This window comes from Nicotiana tomentosiformis, chromosome 4 (assembly GCF_000390325.3).
Source record: "Nicotiana tomentosiformis chromosome 4, ASM39032v3, whole genome shotgun sequence".
In the NCBI taxonomy this organism is placed as follows: domain Eukaryota; kingdom Viridiplantae; phylum Streptophyta; class Magnoliopsida; order Solanales; family Solanaceae; genus Nicotiana; species Nicotiana tomentosiformis.
In genome coordinates, this window is record NC_090815.1 from 135,447,220 (window position 1) to 135,453,219 (window position 6,000).

Below are 6,000 nucleotides of genomic sequence, written 5' to 3' on the forward strand. Positions count from 1 at the left end.
GGGCGGGCTCCATTGTTCTTTTAGGACGTCGAGACAAATACTACCATTACTATTGATGTTTGGGGGGAATACTTTGGTTTTGAAGGTAGCCTATAAAATGCACAAGCCAAAATAAAGTAACGTAGAAAATCCAATCACTAGAACCAGGTGTCTTGAGACAACTAAAGAATAACGAAATGCGCAAGTAAATTGACTTTTTGCTATTATTTACTAGTAACACGAAAGACCAAAGTAGGCCTCTGTAATATTGATTCAAATAGATCGATAAATCGCCCGATAACCGCCCGATAATAGCTAAACTGATATCAATTCGTCTGATATCTTATCAGGTGTCAAGCGGATTAATACATTTAAAAGTCGATAACCGATAAACTGAACCATTAAGGGTAAATAATCACCCGATCCGCCCGATAAACAGCCCTATCTGGAACCTACCAGACTGACTGATCTGAATTGGTATCATAAAAAGTCAATTATAAGGGGTTTTAACACTTCTATCAAAGAGGATTCTGTTACCTAGACTTGAACATCACCGAAACTTCTAGTTAAGGGAGAAGGAACATTTACCATTCAATCACGTACACTATTAAGTGATAGTGTTATGTATGTTCACGGACAGGGGCGGAGCCACAGTACGCGTTACGGGTTCGGCCAAACCCAGTAACTTTGGTCCAAACCTTATATTTGTCTTTAAAAAATCATTGAATATGCACAAATTCTTAATTTAGAATCCAGTACCTTAAACAAATTAGAATTTCGAACCAGTAACTCTAAGTTCTGGCTCCGCCTCTGTTCACAGATTGTTTGCTTCATACTTATTGTTGATATAATAGGATTTAAGTAATTAATATATACTGATAGGGTAGAGATATTACTATATCAATATAGTTAGTTTTTGTTTAATCTATTACTATTTTTGTCGAGTCATTATTGTTTATCATATAGATTTATTTTCTGGACCTTATAAATGATCTGACTATCTAAATATTTTTTTCACAATGTTAATATATAGAGTTTAAATTTCGATCATACTTTTTAGAGATTTTATTAATCTCCTCTAAAACTTTTAGTCTCTTATCTTTATCAGATAAATGCTCTAAATTTAGAGGGTTAACTCTAAATTCTCCAAATTTCTTTTCTAATAATTGTTCAAGGTCTTCAAGATAATTAATCTTGAAATCTTTGATCTCAGGAGGGGGTTGGATACTAGCTGTAGCGATTTGATCTTTACCTTTAGTATCTTTTTCAATCAATTTGTGGACTTCAGTTATCAACTTGTCCAATCTTTCATGTATAAAAGCAATCTGTTCACCCAGAATACTAATATAAATATTAGTATCATTATTCTGTGTGAGCATAATATTCAAATTCTTAGCAGTTATAACAGCAGTATCATTTTCAAATAATTTTGAAAAAGCTGTGAAATATACTACTTTATCTTTTTTTCCTATTTGAAAAGATTGTTGTCGTGGAAAAACTGATTTACTAACTTCTCCACTACTGAGCTTATAATCTCTTTCTAATAATTATGAACATATTTGGATATTAACCAAGGAACAAAAGCTATTATTTTGTTATGACTGCTGATGTCATTATAAAAATTATTTTGAAAGAAAGTTCTTAGTATTTCATCGAAGTTATCAAAAAATCAATTTCTAAAAAGTTTCCATTTGGGTTTTTAAAATTCTTCACAAATCATTTTTCTTGTCGGTGAACCCGGACTAAAGTCTATTTGATTTTTATCCATTAAAACCATTTAAAAAATCTATTTCGGATGGGGTTGGGTCAGGGTCTGAGTTAACCTTAACAATATTATTCTAACTAATTTTAATATGATCAATTCTATTATTTTCTCTAATTTGTGATGTAGGTGCTCTAGATGAAAAATTTACCACGTAATCAATTGGAGAAATATATGACTGAGTTGGATCTAGTTAGTCTAGATCATAAACTCATATTATCAGTTTGAACGGGTTCATTGAACCTGATCTTAATAGTTCCATCTGAGGTTTGCTCAATTTTTGTAACCTCAGTGTTACCGGTGTTTTGAGGAGCTATTGCTTCCTCTATGACCCATTCTTTGGGAAAGTTAGTTTCGTCCAATTTAATAGGCCTTCTGGTAGTAACTTTAGATCTACCAAAATTAGTTTCTATTAAAATAGTTTCATTTTTGAAATCCATTATTTTACACATAGGATTTAAAGTATATAAAGGCTTATAATAAATCCTATAACAGATACATATAACTTCTGTACAAGGTAAATAATCATAATCATGCAATTTGATACTTAAAATTAAAGCATCTAACGATTTTTCATCATTTAAAGAGATTTGTAAATTCGGATAAGCATTAAAGTAAACAGGGCTATAGGCCAAACTAGTATGTACATTTCCTATAAGAATTTTTGTCGAGTCATTATTGTTTATTATATAGATTTATTTTCTGGACCTTATAAATGATATGACTATCTAAATATTTTTTTTCACAATGTTAATACATAGAGTTTAAATTTTTATAAATTTTTTGAATTACTCCATTGGTCCTTTGTTTAATATTAAATTCTCATATTTTTCATAGTTATTCAAATCAAAAGTATGTATAATCACTCCATGCATGCTGATTTAGAGCCGCCTCCTTTAAAATATAATCTTCTTTTGTTGGAAACTACATACTCTAATTAAATTTAATTGGAGAATCATTGAAATATACCCTACGCAGTACGCACTGGCAACAAGATCGAAATTAGAGCAGCCTTTCTTAGGAATATTTCAAAAGTAGAATTGAAGATTCAATGAAACCTCAGTTTTACTTTAAGAGGAAGTGATTTCATTTTCATGTTCCTTCTTTTTCCACCTGTTGAAGTACAGGGAAATTTCACGATTTAGAAAGCTTTTGACTCCTGGAAAATAAGTTGAGTGTATATTTTAAATTCATGTATGAGTTGGACTTGAGAAGCACCAAAAGTGAGTGTGATGCCAAAATTTTCTCTTTCGAGGAAAGTTCTTAAAAGTTAACAAAGCTAAACGATTTTTAATTTTAAGCACTTAATGATGGAAAATAAACTCAAAATAAAAGGTGCCTTTCTCCTCTAGCAACTGCATGCAATCTTGAGTCAATTTCAGGTTCATAGAACCCTATCCTAAGGATTTAAACTTAATCAATTCAACTTAACACGGAGCACAATATTGTACTTCTGAAATTATAATTTTAAAATTATTTCTTAAAATTTTAGTAATGTTTAGTTCTAAATATGACAAGGTGGATTGTTCTAATGGTAAACACTCTCCACTTCCAACTAAGAGGTTGTGAATTCGAGTCATCCCAAGAGCAAGGTGGGGAGTTCTTGAAGGGAAGAATGCCGAGGGTCTATTGGAAACGGCCTCTATACCCCAGGGTAGGGGTAAGGTCTGCGTACATACTACCCTCCCCAGACCCCACTAGTGGGATTATACTAGGTTATTGTTGTTGTTGTTGTTTAGTTCTAAATATATATTTAGATTCTGTGTTAAAAATAATATCAAATTCAATTGAATTCTACTGATTGTAAAATTCTGCATGTTAATACCTTCACCTTCTTTTTTCTTATTTTCCCTAACACTACTAGAAATTCGGTAAAAACCGACCACGATCGATCGATCAATTTTGATCGGTCAAAAAACCGGCCAAAAAACCGACCAAAGTTGGTCGATTTTTCAAAATATTTTATTTTTTAATTTTTTTTTACGAAACTGACCAACTTTAGTCGGTTTTCTTTGGCGCAAAAATACGGAAAACTATTTTTGAGTACAGTGAAATTTATATTTCAAGAAACCGACCAACTTTGGTTGGTTTTTTATTTAAAATAAATTAAAATTAATATTAAAAAAAAAGACCGAAATCGATTGGTTAATTCGGCCAGTCATTTTTAAAAACCGACCGAATTCGGTCGGTAATTTTATTTTTTAATAAAACCGACCAACTTTGGTCGGTTATTTTCGTGCGAAAATACAATTAAAGAGTATAAATGAAATAAAAGACAGTCTTAAAACAAAATACACCAATGGTCTAGTGGTAGAATAGTATCCTGTCACAGTACATACCCCGATTCGATTCCCAGATGGTGCATTTTTTAATTGCATAATTAAAATACCGATCAACTTTGGTTGATTTTTTTGGCAATTTTATTTTTGAATTTAATTGACCGACCAAAGTTGGTCGGTAATTTTCGACCAACTTTGATCGGTAATTTCCGACCAACTTTGATCGGTATGCCCTTCTGACCTTCAAAATATCGACCACACGTTAATGGTCGCGTTTTGGATAGTTATTGGCCATTACCGACCAACTTTGGTCGGTTTTTTTGGATAATTTTCAGTGCAAATTTTTTCTATATATTTCGTAGAGGGAGGAAAAGGAGAGGGGTAATGGAACAATAAAGAATCGAATCACCCTTATTGTGCGAAAGACTCTCAATGCTAGCTACCACCAAACTCTAAGCGTAAGTAGCAATATACTTGTACCTTTGATTATTTAGTGAATTGACAAGTCATAGAATACTCAAAGTTAGGCAAAAATATTTTTAGCCAAAATAATACTAATCTTTAAAGTATAGTGCCCTATTAGGATGTGGCTCAAATCATCTTTCAACAACCTTAATTTATGTTCTAAGGTTGTTGAAAGATGAGAGTTTCAACTTTTTTTTTCGCTGCTGAAAGAAGTACTAAAATCAAAAGTAAAGAGTTTAGTCATTACAACTTTGACTATGATAATAACTTTTCTTGTCATCTTTCCCCAGCCACTAAAGTGTATATACCTGTATTTCGTACGTAGAGTACTTTTGCTGTCTGCTTTCACTTGAAAAAAACAAAGGAAAAAGTATTTGACTATAAGCTACTTGACGACGATACCATGATGTGATTAGGCTGACGCAAGAGAACCGACATCTTTCTATATACGCCTAATTTGTTTACATATCAATTTTCTATCACATGCTCTAATAACCATCTGATAATTTGAAATGTACTTTTCTGCATGCCAATGATATTTGTTTTTATCAATCTTTCTACGTTGAAAAAGTTTTCGTTACAATTTAGATGACGAAGTTTGACTCGATACAGAGTTTAAAAAGAAATTTTTTAAAAAAAATTTATGGTCTTAAAAGCTTAAGGGGTAAAGCTTTGTGAGGTCATGACATTTGTATGGTTATAAAAGCTTCTCCTTAAGGGTAAAATAGATAAAATAAAGAGTTTAAAGTTGAATTATTTTCAATTGTAAAAATGTATTATTTTTTTAGAACAGACTAATAAAAAAATGTGTCATCTAAATTGAAATATATGGAGTATATGCATACCAGTTGTACTTTATTTTTAATCAGATGTTTCGAGTTCAAGTTTCGATGTAAAATTATTTTTATTAGAAAACACTTTACTCCTCATATGTAAATTCAGATTCAATATATCGAATACAAAATGAGAAACCAAAAAATTCTTTGTGCTAATGCATGTACGACGAAAGGCCCTCGAAATAAAGGAGGTGACCAACTTTGAATTTGTGCGACTTTATGTTGTGTCTGTTTTTAAGTACTTCTATGACTAAGATCCTTTTGGCTGTAGATGTCTCGAACTTTTGCTTTGGCAAAGGCTGCTCTTTGGGTTCTTTGTATTATAACTCGTTTGTTCTTAGTTTGGACATTTAATGATCTTTGTTCTAAAAAAAAAGACGTTATTTAATATTTAATTTTCACCTGTTGTATTCACCTTCTAAGGGGGGAAACCTGCTAAAACTTAATTTTGGAACCAATTTTGAGCTTTGTGAGAATTAGAATACCAATTGACAATATTATAAGTTAGTTAAAAATTTCACGCGATCTTCTTTTTCCTTTAAAAGTCTAAAACCCCTAGTTCTCTTTGGCCGGCCGAAATTTGAGCTTTATGAGTTCGTATTCAGAATTTTGTCACATTCCATTGGAATTTGTTGTGTTTTAAATTTATTGTTAATATTTTTCAGTGAATTTTTAATAT